We start from the raw sequence: 15,279 nt of genomic DNA, 5'->3' as shown, positions 1-15,279 counted from the left end.
TACAAATTATCTTACATTAATCACATCCGCCTTAGTGTAGAATTGGGTGCCACTTCGATTGGAGACAAATTTTATTCAGTTTTGGCGATGAAACCTCATTTCTGGTTACCATGATAGTTTTAACTTCTTTAGCTTCCTGATTAAGTGAAAATAGATCGATGTGTACATGGAAAGGCACATCGGCAATGAAGTCTAGGCAGTGCGCAATACTGAGTTTGTGGAATTCTCTGATGTTTTTTATGTCAAAATAGATGAGTATATTGACACCAAATCTTTCTGCAATTCTTTAACTTCTTATTTTGGTTTTGTGTATCGGCCATCTTGAAAGTGTGCTTTCCTAGCGCCGATAATGGCGTTCTCCCCCCCCCCGAAAAAAAAAAGCAAGGGCAACCTAATTGTAAATTTTTACCACCACATCCATCTGAAAATACTGGCGAACATTATGCCTTTTAGATATTTTAACCCTCAAATCTTGGTTTATTATTCGTCCAAAGGGGCAACTGCCCAGAAGGATTGTTGATTTCGTTTTGGCATTTTGCGTCGATTCACGATAAGCTTTGTTTCACTTTTCAATTTGTCGCCACCCAATATTATCGTCCTGTATTATATTCAAAGAAATAAAATAATGAAGAATCTGCATCAATGTATGTATGTTTCTCGCAATGTGATAAAACAGCGGTACCTAGAGCCATCCAATTTCGAATAACGTTATCTTCCATAGAATATGGGCATGTGGAAGCCCTAATTTGAATTTGAAATTTGTTTCATTATCGATTTCATACTTTGTAATATTCAAAGAATCTTTTTTGACTAACAAACTAAAAGATTTCAAAGCAAGCAATGGCAACATTGCACGGGAAAGAAAAACAATTTTTATTTCCAGCGCGCGAGAATGTGTATCGGAAATTCTAAAGATGCGCTCATTTTAAAATTATTTTGCGATATTGTCGTTGAACTGAATTTTATGGTTTTTAAGTGTGAAGAACATGATATTTAATAAATAAAGATAACGCGCAAAATGTTAAAAAAAAAGCCCTTTTGGACTTAATTTAAAATCTGAAACCAGATTCAGATTTTTTATGTCTATTTGTTAGTTTTTTTTTGCTGTTGTTTTGTTTATTATTGCTACAGATGTATTTAACGGTTTTGCAACTGACTTCTGCATCAGGGGATTTTCTGTTGTTACCAACGGATTGAGCTTTAGGAACATTAGAAACACTGCGTACCTTTTCGGGTATTCGTGTGGCGTCTTTTTTGCATATAGAAGTATAGACCAACGGTTTCTCTAATTAATAATGTTATTTATTTTGTGCTTATGAAATTTCGCATCCATGCATTTCATAACATTTTTGAATTATTGAATAGGAATATTTCGCTTCGGAAAGACTAAAACATACGTTTCAGCTTATTTAAATGTGACATTTTGAAACCAGAATAAATTTAAAAGTAGCTGATAATATTTTTCGTCTTAAACAATAGCTATTAGCAGAAATTTTTATTTCAAAACATTTTTTTTTATCTTTATCGAAATCTTTTTTAAAAATGTGTAAACACCTGCTGTAGGTAACTTCCCTTTTCCTTTTTGTAAATTCTGCAAACAGTGATCTTTGGTTTATTTGATTATGACAAAGAACTCGAAGGTTATCTCCTTAAGGAAAGGGATGCCTTCATGGTGGACTTTCTAAGGGAAATTGGCTCGCATACACGTTACATATTGGAAAAAATACGAAAATGCCCTTGCAATCAGCCCTTTCGCCGGGATTCGAGCCCGGACCAAACCACCAGTATTCAACGACTTTACCGCTGGGCCGCTCGTTTGCGTCGTATGCAGCAAGGATTTGTGATAGTAGTTTTCCACTGTTCGTCAATAAACAACCGGTTCATTTTCCTTCCTATAAAAAGATAACAAAGTATAAGAAAGAAAACGAAAGTAGAAAAAATAATCTAAAATCTTTCTGATGTTAGGCCTTTTTTTAACGTTTTATGCGTTACTTTTATTTATTAAATATTATGTTTTTCGCACTTAAACCATAAAATTTAGTTCTACAGCAATATCGCAAAATAATTTTAAAATGAGCGTATCCTTTAGAATTTCCGATACACAGTCTCGCACGCAGGAGATAAAAATGTTTTTTTCCGTATAGTGTTGCCATTGCTCTCTTTGAAATTTTTGCTTTTCTTAATCAAAAATTCGTTAAAGTTTTATAAACTATGAAATCGATAATAAAACAAATTCCAAATTCGGGCTTCGGATGGAGGATTACGTTATTCAAAAATTGGACGGCTCTAGGTACTGTTGTTTTATCTCAATGCGAGAAACATACATACATTTATGCAGATTCTTCATTATTTAATTTGTTTAGATATAATACAGGGCGATAATATTCGGTAGCAACAATCTGAAAAATGAAACGGGCATATAAATTTTTGGACGCAAAATGCCAAAACGAAATTCCTTCCGGGCTAAAAACGGTATACTCAGTTCAAGAGGATCAGTCCACAATAAATTGCTTTTAAACTCGAAAATGGCGAAACATTTAAAAACTAATCATTTGTTTTTGTACGAGAGAGAAATATTTCGAAAAATTTATTTCAACTTGACAATTATGAACAATATTGGAGCTTTCGAAAGAACTACTATAATTAAATATATATTAGAAAACGAGGTATATTGAACTTTGTGAAGGAGGCAAAGTTTTTTCGCTTGTCAAGTAATAGTGTTTTATATCTTTATTCAAATGTGCAAACAAATACCTACTCAGAAGCTCCTAGAGACGTTGATTTTATTTTCCTTGCTTATCCTAAAAAAGATATCTTTCCTTTCTTTTTCTTTTTTTAATCTGTTTGCTTTCCCGTCTCCTTCACCAATGACGCCATGCCGCTTGCTTACAATGCATTCCAATGCAAATAATATTAGGAAATTTCAAGTAGTTCTTTTGTTAATACTCTTATTTATTCAAAAGAACATCTTCGCCAGCGAAGATTCGTTCGTGCTCGATTAATGTATCATCCAGAAATGTGAAGAAATATTTGCCTTTCTCTTGTAAAATATTGCAACTTTGCAGATTTATCACTTATCAACCGATTTAAAAGCTTTGAAAAGATGTCTGTGTCTACAACCTCAGAATCTCAGTTTCGTATGTTTTGTTTCTTGAATATTTTTGTCTTTAAAACTCTATTCACATTTACTATTTAAAAAAAAAAAAAAAAAAAAAAAAAAATGTTATATACCTTTTACACTGAGCTTGCTGTTCGAGCCTAAGTACAAATTTTAAATCTCAAACACGGCGAATGCTTACCATTTGTATTTGCTAACGAAGTTTCACTGTTTGTTTCTATGAAATGAAGGGCCCACCAGCGGCCGAGCGGTAAAACCGCTGAACACTGGTAGTTCGGTCCAAGATTCCAATCCCCCGAACGGGCCGGCTACATGGGTGGCTTCGTGGCTTTCCTCATGTGTAAGGAGTATGCGAGCCAGCTTTCCTTAGAAAGTCCTTCACGAAGGCGTCCTTCCTCTTAGACAGATAGCGCTAGTGTGCTTTTCCGTAATCCCAATAAACCAAACCATCAAAGAAATGGAATAGGCTCAAACGTGAAAGGCGACATTAAATTAAAAAAGTTACTTTTATTATTATCAACAGTTTTAATAACAGTTATTAGTTTAGGCCAGTGCTTCTAAAACTTCTCGAAGTAGGGACCATTTTTATAAATTAGAATATTTCGAGGTATTGTTACATTTTTTAATTATAATTAACTAACATTTATTCAATTTTATTAACCCAAAGGGGCCCAGAAAAGCTATTATTTTCGCTTTAGCATTTTGGGTTTATTCACTATAATCGGCAAATCACTTTTGAAATCGTTGTCACCAAATATTAGAGCCAAGGTATTAAATAATGAAGAATCTGCACAAATGTAGATATGTCTCTAGCATAGTGATAAAACAACGGTACCAATTTTGAGTACCAGCCATCCAATTTTGAGTAACGTAATCCTCCATCGAATATGGGCATCTGGAAATCCGAATTTGGAATTTGTTTTATTATTAATTTTATATTTTATCAGACAATAAAGAATTTTGATTAGCAAACTCAACGATTTGAAAGCGAGGAACGGCAACACTGTACGAAAAAAAAAAAAAAAAAAAAAAAAAAAAAGAAAAAGAAAAAATTATCTCCAGCGCGGCGAGACTGCGTATCGGAAATCCTAAAGATATGCACTTTTAAAACAATTTTGCGATATTGGTACTGAATTGAGTTTAATTTGTTTAAGTGCGAAGAACATGATATTTAATAAATAATTTTAACACACAACACGTTAAAAAAATGCCCTTTTGGGCATAATGTAAAATCTGAAGGCTTTCAGATATTTTTTTCAGTTGATTTTCCCGCCTTTATATTTTGCCGGCATACTTTGGATTGAAAGATTTTTTTTATCAGGCAACACATCTGTCATCTTTCATTGTTGTTCACTTCTACTGAAGTAAAATCAAAATCAAAGTACCTTACGATATTTTCGCTCCTTTTTTAAATTCCTGCTATTAGCTCAAACTGTCCCTATATCATGTTCAAATTTTCAATCGTTAATAAAATACTTTTTTTTTCATCTACTTAAGTTCAAATACATTTTTAAAACTTGTAGTGGATGACATTTGATGGCAATACAGTTTTTCCACATATTATTTTTTTAAAAAAATTGTATTTAAAAATTTTTTCTTTGTTGACTTAAGTATTATTATTTATGACTTTATTATTATTATTATTTTTTTAATGTTACTTGTTCCCTCTTGCCCTTTGCCGACGTCTTGCAACTGAAACTTGAACGATCGTTACTATCGGTTAATTTCTTTAATAAAATATTTTCATTTTGTGAAATACCAGTAAGGGTCGTCTATTTATTGTAATATTTGGTGGACATCACAACTTTTTTTTTTTTTTTTTTTTCATATACGTATAAGATTGTATGACCAAATTCACCCTTTCACTGTTTGGTCGCGAACGAAAAAAAGAAACGCCAACAGACGCCACTGCTGACAAGCCAAATATAGCAATCTCGTGACAGAAAGTAGGTTAGGTCATTTAATTACGGCAAAGCCTCGAGGGCTATATGCCTAAAGGAAGGGATGCCTTCGTGCAGGACTTGCTAAGGGAACTGGCTCGTATACACGTTACACATGGGTAAAACCAAGAAAACACGCATGCAGCCAGCCCGTTCGCGGGATTCGAACCTCCGTGACAGAAAGTAAAAGGTGCAAAAAATGTGCGAGAATAATTGAGTACAAATCTGACGGAACAGCCTAGAATTGTTGATAATTGAAAAAAAACCAAGTGATAGAATAAAATGGCACTTTAAAAGCTTAAATTAAGTTCAAGAATTAAATTAAAAGGAGAAATAAAAATATAATTAAAATGGAATTAGATGAGCAATTATCTAATCTAAATATTGAGATAAGCTTGAAGAACTACTATTTTAAAATGTAAAATTAAATTCATGAAAAAGATTATTAAAAGTGTAATTGATAAAAAAATATGGCCGAGCGTGTTTCGCCGTGCAGCAAGGGCAGAAGCGCCTTGCGGGACCCGGTGGACACTTTGGGAAGTCCTGAACTAGGTCTTGGCCTTCGAAGTTTCTTTGAAAATCGCCAATACGACTCACTGCCTAAAAAGTTTGTAAAATAGCTTGTATAAAATATAGAAATTTATTTCAGTATTAAGGCTATGTACAGTCGTTATTATAAACTAGGAAGTTAGAAAACCTTACCACACTTAAAAAATGCTTTATTACACTCGTTTATACGAACAAAAAGATATACAAGTTAATTACAAAAATACTTTTAATTAAAGTCCGAGTTCCGCAATTCAGTTAGTGCTGCCATCTATGGGTAAGAACATGAACTAAAGGATTAATGTTATTGAAATAATGTCAAAGTTACACCGGCTATTAAAACAACGAAAGATATTCCAAGTTTCTTATTCATTTCCACTAGATAGGTCTGAGAAATGATTTAGTGGTTAACACATTAAACAAGCAAATAGAAATCCGTGAGTATCGTTAACCTTTCCTTGTTCAAAGAAACCAATTATTCTCTACAAGTGAAATTTTCTTAGTGGTTTCTTCTAGTGTAAACTTTTAAATTTCGCATTGTTACGGTTATTGTATTTAGTTTGCTATTTTTAGTAGAATTATAATTAAAATTGTTTCATTTCCCCGTGCAATGCAGCACGAGACTTATTTTGAGAGAAAGCTACGCCGGAAAAGTAAAAATTCAGGAGCACGCGCATTTAATAAATAGATATCTCGTGTTTTGCTTATGCTATCCAGAAACCTCGAGAATGGAAAGTGCCAGAATGTTCTCGTACATGATTAAAAAGCTTACAAAAGCCGGAGCAAAACATCTCGGTTCAGTTCTTTACTTATTTTTTTGTTGTTGATCGTAGCGAATTCGCGGTGATATCGGATTAGCTTTCTTTCCGTTTTAATTGTGTTCTATGTAACGTTTTAGTAGTTTAAAATATAACTACTGTGTGATATTTTGGCATTGTACTAATATCTGTGAGGAAAAAATTCAGCATTTTGTTTTATTTCTTGGGATAAGAATAAATTTTATTAACTTTTCATCAGACTTGTGCATTCAATCTATTACGAACTCATACGTACACTTTTGGTGTCAGGAGTGAGGGTTGAATGCCAATTACAAGAGCGATGGTAGAGCAGTTAGGACAGCTGATAGCAGTCTTTGCGGCGTTTAAGAGGAGATGAAAGCGGGCTAGAAGAGATGAAGCGGTTCAAGAAAGATGGAAGTAGGACAAGAATAGATGAAAAGAGAAATTACCTGCATAATGGCGCATAAATTTAAGGCTATGGAAGGCAGAATAGACGCGGTTGAAAATAAAGTTGGGCAAACTGAAGAAAAAGTTTCTTCTGTCAAAGAACAAATAGAAGAAAGTTTAGGACGTAGAACAACAAATCGATTATAGAGTTTCTTCTGTAAAAGATCAAATAGAAGAAAGACTTTCTGCTGTGGAGATACGAATAGAAGGAAGAGTTTCTGCCGTCCAACAACAAATTGATGACAGGGTTTCTGCTGCCGTTGCCAAATAAGTTGGAACATTAAAGAGCAGCAGGAAATAGTTCTGAGGATTTTTAATTTCTGCACTTTTTCTGTAGCGACGGAAGCGAGTGGATGGGATTCCTAATCTAAGGCCTGTCACCTCGCCGCTTCTTTAAAAGCAGACGCTGCGGATATTCTTCAGATTCTTCCCGGAAACAAAAGGCTAGATTTCGAAGCTCTGTCCTGAGCGCTGGAGCTGCGCTTTCGCTGGGAGAAGTGTTTAAAAGACTACAGCAAGCTTCAATTAAAGTCACGTCAACAGAAGCCCATGGAAACGCTACAGGAACTTGCCACAGACGTTGAAAGGCTGTCCCACCTCGCCTTTACGGAGTGACCGAGAGAAACTAGGGAAATCCTGTCCCTTCAGTACTTTACCGATAGCATCCTGGATCCTGAAATACAGAAAGCTCTGCAAATGGCTATGTCAAAGACGTAAAATGCGCTTTAGTGTACGCCACGAAATTCGAAGCAGCCAGCAAACAACCCGTAGAGATCGCTACCCAGTCAGAGCTGTGCGAGTCCACGAGCTAGTGGATCAATTGATGGCTCGTTTAGATGATTTAACAAGACAAGTCAGTGCTGTGATACGGAGTAGGAGTGAGAACAAACTGGCTCTAAAGTATTGGATATGTGGTTCTGAAGGCCACGTACGATGGCATTGCAGAACACCCCAGGGCACGGAAAATAAAACAGATGATGTGACCAGACATGTCAGTGCCTTGAGACGGAATAGGAATGAAAAGAAACCAATCCTAAAATGTTGGAATTGTAGTGCTGAAGGCCATATACGAAGGAACTGCCGAACACCATAAAGCACGGAAAAGAAGACAGAAGATTTAAACAGACAATCAAATGCCATGAGACAGAAAAAAATGACAAGGAGTCAAAGCGCTGGAACTGCGGATCTGAAGGCCACATACGAAGGAACTGCAGAATACTCCAGGGTACGGAAAATAAGACCGTTTCCCAGAAACGAAGCAGGAAGCTAATTAGTGACCTTCTCGCAGGGCGGAGGTTGCCAGAAAATAAAAAGTCCTAGTTTAAATCGCTCAAGATTGCTGCAGTGAGTGGCAGCAATGATAGACTATCTATCAATGGGCATATCGATGGAGGTCCTTTCAATGTGATTATTGACACAGGAGCTAATATTACCATTATTCGGAAAGATTTAGCTCAACAGTTTAAAGATGAACTCATTTGGACGCCATCCTTGTTTACCCTCCAGACTGCGTCTGATGATGAAAGCGGCATATCTGGGAAGTTAAACGTGAACAGCACGTGTGGATGAAGTGCCGCCTACTATCACACGGCATATGTGGCAGATATTACAGATCCTTGCATACCTGGACTGGACTTTTAAGGGAAATATAATTTTTCTTTGAAATAAGATAGTGTTTTCAAAATCAAAGGACATAACTATCCATCATCAGAAGGGATCCTCATCTGGAAATACCGACGCCTTGTCTGAAAGACCCTGCTCAGAAAGTTTTCGAAATCCTACTAGGGTCGAAGAGATACGTAAGACTACCAGCTATTCTCCATCTCAGATGCTCTTCGGTCGTGACCTTTGTCTGCCTCGTGATCTTCTATTTGATCTCAAACCGGATGCACGTTCATCGCCTGAAGAATACATTCAAGATCTCCAGGAGCGATTTGAAGCGATGCAAGAGGGAGGGAGTCAACTCGGCGAAGGAAAAGGTGAAGACCCGATACGACACGAGAGTTACTGGACATCGATTCAACAAAGGAGACAATGTGTGGTTGTGGAATTTGACTCGATGGAAACGAATGGCGGATGGACCACACACGTACTGTTCGATGACGATATGGATCGCAAAAACGTAGTCGTTGGGATCCATAAGTCATCGAACTCTAAGCCTAAAGTCGTTTATTACGATAGATAGCTTCTTATTATGGCCATAGTACGTATTGCATATAATTGTAAAGAGTATAAGACCATGGTCATTTTTGTTCTAAATTTGTATTTGATTTGTTTTAAGTTACTTGCTGCAATTATTGTTTAGTTGTTTTTTATTGTAATGTAATGTTTGTTATTGCATTGATGCCTTACTTGTAAGTTTGGCTTCCTGTTCAGGGATTGTACTGTCCGGGACGTGCATTCCTTGGTAAGAAGGCAATGTTACGGTTTTTGTATTTAGTCTGCCATTTTATTGGAATTAGAATTAAAATTGTTTCATTTCCCCTTGCAATGCAGAACGAGACTTATTTTGAGAAAAAGCTGCGCCGGAAAAGTAAAAATTCACATTTAATAAATAAATATCTCGTATTTGCTTTTGCTTCCTAGAAACCTCGAGAATGGAAAGTACCAGAATGTTCTCGTACATGATTAAAAAGCTTATAAAAGACGAAGCAGAACATCTCAGTTCAGTTTACTTATTTTCTGTTGCTGGCTGTAGCGAATTCGCGGTGAGATCGGGTTAGGTTTCTCTGCGTTTAAATTGCGTTCTATTTAACGTTTTAGTAGTTTAAAATATGACTACTGTGTGATATTGATTGCGATACTGTACGAATATCTGTGAGGAAACATTTCATCATTTAATTTTATTTTTTGTGATAAGAATAAATTTTATTAACTTTTCCTCAGACTTGTCCATTCAATTTATTACGAACCCGTAAGCACGCAACAATATAAAGAGGTGAGAGGCTCGATAAAAAGTTCATGATTTATATAGTTGAGCAATCGTTTTGAATTCCCTTGTAAATGTTCAATTTCAGGAGTCTTAGAGGAGATACTTGTTGTTAGACAGACAACAAGAATTTATTGTTCTTGAGTCCCGTAATCTCATTGTGTGTGTGTTTTTTCTTTTCTCAAAGCTGCGTGGGCTTTGAATAAAGTATTCACGCAATTAACCTTTAAATTATTTCGGTTAGAGCTTAATATATTCACTTTGTATTGAGAATGTCTTCCGCCTTTGTTGTGGATACCAACAGAGTTCATGTCCTGCATTTAAAATTAAGATTCTGTTAAACTATTCTGGTGAGAAACACGCATTCCTAACGTGTCTCGAAGGCAAATGAAGCAACTCCAGGTAGTTAAATACGATTCATGGTTAGGTAGGTACCCTGAAGAAATGTTTAGAAAATGCCTATCGTTTTTGCGATTACCGCTTTGAAACTTTAAATTTCAGGGTTCTATACCAAATGGCCCATTTTCAAATTTTACTTGCATATGCTGTGCCAGAAAAAAAGAAAGAAAATTCGAGATAAATTAATATTTAAAGTTTAAAATGAGCAATTCATTGCATAAAATGACTATAAATACAGTTCTACAACCTATCTATATATATAAAGAAGAAAGTCTCTTTGTTTGTCCTCTAATAACTCAGTCACTACTATAGTTATCTTCGCCAAGCTTTCTATAATTCTTTTCTGGGTCCTGTAAACGGTCGACGTCCACTTTTTTTTCAAAAAAAAAAAAAAAAAAAAAAAAAAAGTAGCTAAAATCAAAGGTATTAATTAAAAACTAAAAAAAAAAAAAAAAAAAAAAAAAAAAAAAAAAAAAAAAACGATGATTTTCGCCCTCATTTTTCCGAGTGGCAACAGTCTCGCAAGCTGGAGATGAAAATCTTCTTTACTTCGAAAATTGTTGCCACTACTCGCTTTCAAATCCTAGCGTTTGTTAATAAAATATTTCTAAGTTTTATGATGAAGTAAATATAGCATTGTCATACATTATTCCCTATTCCAAAAATTCATGGAAAGCCGTTTCGACTATTTTCATCTTCGTAAGACTTTAATCACCCGAAGTACTAATTAAAAATTCTGAAAGTGCTAATTTTGGCACTCATTTTTCCGAGTGGCAACAGTCTCGGGCGTTGGAGATAAAAATGCTTTATTTCGAAAAGTGTTGCACTGTTCTCTTTCAAATCGTAGAGTTTGTTAATCAAAAAATTGTTGAGTGTTTATAAAATTTACACATATAAAGAAGACTGTGTGTTTGTGTGTTGGTTTTTTTCGCGTTACTGATTTCTGATCAATTATGATCCATTTTTTGTCACATTTATTCGACCAAAATTGAATCTAGGGGAAATATTGGGTGGAACTTGAGCTTTAACGACCATTTGATTAGAAAGACGAAAATTATTCAAAACTGCGTGCCATTGTTCTTGATATAATGAGAGAGAATTAGCTTATTTTTGTATCGAAATTTTTTATGTGGGTTCCACATCGCACCAGAGTAAAAAAATGTATGACTATGAATCGTACTTTTTGCAATGTTGTTACAGAAGGATTACAGCTTTCTCTGTAATGCATTATTCTCGTTCTTTCTCTTGTTAGATGCTTTACTCTCTATCTTAACTTAACTGACACCGGGTACTTATGCTAGTATAAAACGTAAAAAAAATGAATTGAAAATTTAGCAAATCAATAATTCGTCTTCCACTTCCTGTCAGGTCCGTTACCTTGAGATTATTCTACCCCCGATTAGTTTGTAAATCTGCTAATCAAACTGAGCTTGACTAGTTTAGATAAACTAGATAAACTTGACTAGTTAGATGTCACTGAATATATAATGCCTTTTTTTAGACAGATTTATAAAGTAATTTTGGGTAATATAATCTCAAGGTAAGGGAATACACTACACTTTGGGCGATACAGGTGGGAATGTTAGGGACACTCTATTAAAACTGAGAACACAAAAAGACATTTTATAAAAACAGGCATGACTGTGGTCAACGACTGATCATAGTTCCGTTTCCAAGGTCTGCAATAACGTTTCTAAACACGCAATAGACGACTTTTTCTTCCTTATTCTTTCCTCTCTGTTATGGTAGTGCACAAAGTGCGCTATGAAAGAAGATACACAAGTTTCACAGGCATAGCACGTAAACGCTTTAATCACTCGGACAAATTAAACTGTCCAGTTATCGTTTTGGCTAGCTGTCTAGTAGCTCTTCTTCTAGTTTTGCTTGAATCATTAGCATCATAAATGAAAGGTCGTCATAGTAACATAAATTCTCAAAAATGAATTTGAATTTTGCAGCAAAAGGGTTCATTACCTTTCGCATAGGAATATCGCAGACCCTCCTGATATATCCCCAGAATTTATACGTAAGAGTTGACGAACTCTCATGTTGTGATTTCTGGAAGTTCATATACTTTCCGTATCTCTGTGCAGGCTTATTAAATTATGCATATTATTACGGTTTTGGAGTCGATTTAGCTATTTTAAATAGAAATAATTAAAATTGTTTTATACAGAAGCACGCGCTTATAATAAATAGACGTCCGTAATTATACTCTTTTAATATCGAGAAAATACCAGAATATCCTCGTGCACATTTAAAAAGCTTATAAGAAGCCGACGCAAACATCTCAGTTCAGTTGTTGTTTTGATAACTGCTGTTGTTTACTGTAGCGAATTCGCGCTGAAATCGGATTAGCTTTCTCTGTTTTGAATTAAGTTCTGTTGAACGTTTTAGTAGTTTAAAAGATAACCACTGTGCGATATTGTACGAATATCTCACAGGAATTTTAAGCATTTTGTTTTTATTTGCTGTGATAAGAATAAATTTTATTTATTTTTCATCGGACTTCTGCATTCAATTTACTACGAACGCGTACGCACGCAACAATATGGACAACTCCACGGAGCTCTGGAGAACGCGCCCAGCATACAGACCATTACACCACGAAGGCACGCCAAGAAAGCGGGAGAAATAGCTTATACGGTTACAGCTAACACAGAATTGGATTTAGTCAATTGTATAAATTTTAGTCCAAAGGGACGATTTGCCCTGAAGGACTATTAATTTCATTTTGGCATTTTGTGTTGGAAACTTTAAAAGTCTGTATAACTTTTCAAATCGTTGCCACCATATCATGCTGTCTTATATTTAAAGAAATGGTGTGGTGTATTTAATTATGGCAAAGCACACTAGGGCTATCTGCCTAAGGGGAGGGATGCCTTCGTGGAGGACTTTCTAAGGGAAACTGGCTCGTATACACGTTACACATGGGGAAAACTACGAAAACACCCATGCAGCCAGCCCGTTTGCGGGATTCGAACCTCGGACCGAACTACCAGTGTTCAGCGACTTTACCGCTCGGCCGCTGGTGGGCTATTTAAAGAAATTAAATAATGAAAAATATGCATCAATGTATGTATGCTTCTCGAATTAGGATAAAACAACGGTACCTAGAGCCATCAAAATTTGACTGACGTAATCTTCCATAGCATATGGGCATGTGGAAGCCCTAATTTGAATTTGAAATTTGTTTTATTATCGATTTCCTATTTTGTATCACTTCAAAGAATTTTTGATTAACAACCTAAATGATTTCACAGCGAGTCATGGCAACACTATACGATAAAAAAAAAATATCTCCAGCGTGCGACACTCTGTATCGAAAATTTTAAAGATATGCTCATTTTAAAATTAATTTGCGATATTGCTGTTAAACTGAGTTTTATAATTTGAGTGCGTAGAAATTGATATTTAATAAATAAAGGTAACGCACAAAACTTAAAAAAAAAAAAGTCCCTTTGGAAGTAATTTAAAATCTCAAACCTTTTAGACTTTTTTCTGATTATTATCGTTCTTTGATGACCTCTATAACTTAGATTCCTAGTGACTTATAATATTTACTCTTTCGTCACGTGCAAAGTTTTCTTTTTGTTTTCACTAGTGGTTTAATGTACATAAATTTGCTTATTCGCCAGATTAAACTGATTGAAAAGAGAGGTAAATTTGCGAGTTGTAAATTCTTCTGTTAATTATAATATGGTTCACATATGTCTCTTCTATTTTTTTAAATTTAATTATTCCGATTTCCATTTAAAATGTTCGCGAAATGCCTTTGCCAACTTCTAAATTTTACATCAAAGTGTTTCTCTACGATTTGATACTTATAAAGATTTTGCTGTTATCTATTTATTGTGATGCAGCGTTAAATATATTTTATAAGATTTCAAAAGAGCTTAATCTATATAATTTATTTAACACATGCATAAAAAGAAGTATATTAAAAATATATACACACACAATATGAAAGAAATTACTGTTTCAACAACTGCAAAAGGGGCTGAAACATGCGGTGAGGGCTTCTGGCAAGATATGACAAAAATACGCGACGTTAACGAGTTTACAAAATAAAATGATTGAGTGGTGGCAACTGCAGAAAGGTTTTGATAAGTAACATAAAAAGGAACGACCCGTCGTGATAACTGAATAACTTGGTTACGCAGGTGTTTCCGAAATCAATTCAAACCGTTGACAGCAAAGAATAGAAAAAGAAATAGAATTTCTGCTAAGAAAGAAATGTCTCTTAAAATGGAGACAGACTAAATATTAAATTTAGAAGGAGAAGGGGAACGAATTATAGTTTTTTTTTTTTAATTTTAAATATGAATCCGAAACTTGAAATTTTTATGACTATTTCGATTCTAAAATTTCTAAAATTTAAAAAATAATACATCGAAATGATATCGATACGTATAAAAAATTCTGAAAGCTTTCAAATTTTATATTACGCCCAAAAGAGCGTTTTTACTTCCTTGTACGAAGTAAAAAGGAAGTATTGTAATCGCGAAAAGTTTCAGGCAGCATATTTCAACGAAAATATCCATTTTGACTGCTATCGAATGTAATTTAAAGATGTTTTTGCGTGATATCTGTACGTAAGGACAGAATAAAATACTCTTTTCCTTCAAAAAAATTATAAAACTGCTTTAAAATTAATTCTGAAGAGAATTTTTCGTGGCGTCTGTACGAACGTATGTACGTACGTGCGTACGTTCGTGCGTATGTATGTATCTCGCATAACTCAAAAACGAGTAGCCTCAGAACTTTGAAATTTTGTATATAGGACTGCTATAACACGTAGATGTGCACCTCGTATTTTGGTTACAATCGGCCGCACCAAACATATATAAATATATTTATATATATATCCACTCTATTACCCGGCTCAGTCACTCAGATCTCTGTTTCTTTACTCTTATATGTTTGTAAATTGTACAATTTTTGCTTTAAAAATAATTGAATTATGTTGTTTTTATCTTCCGGTCAAGGATTTTATGCCTTTAGTAAATCTGTGTGCAATAATTTTAGAATTATCAGCAATTTTAAAGTTGTTTAATTGCCGCTAAGCCCGTTTTTAATGGCAGCCATTGATGTTTACATTTGAAACAGGAGACTAGTGGA

This window comes from Stegodyphus dumicola, chromosome 10 (genome assembly GCF_044657685.1).
Source record: "Stegodyphus dumicola isolate Sdum_Otavi_A_Nest chromosome 10, ASM4465768v1".
Classification (NCBI taxonomy): Eukaryota; Metazoa; Arthropoda; class Arachnida; order Araneae; family Eresidae; genus Stegodyphus; species Stegodyphus dumicola.
This window is presented reverse-complemented; position numbering follows the sequence as displayed.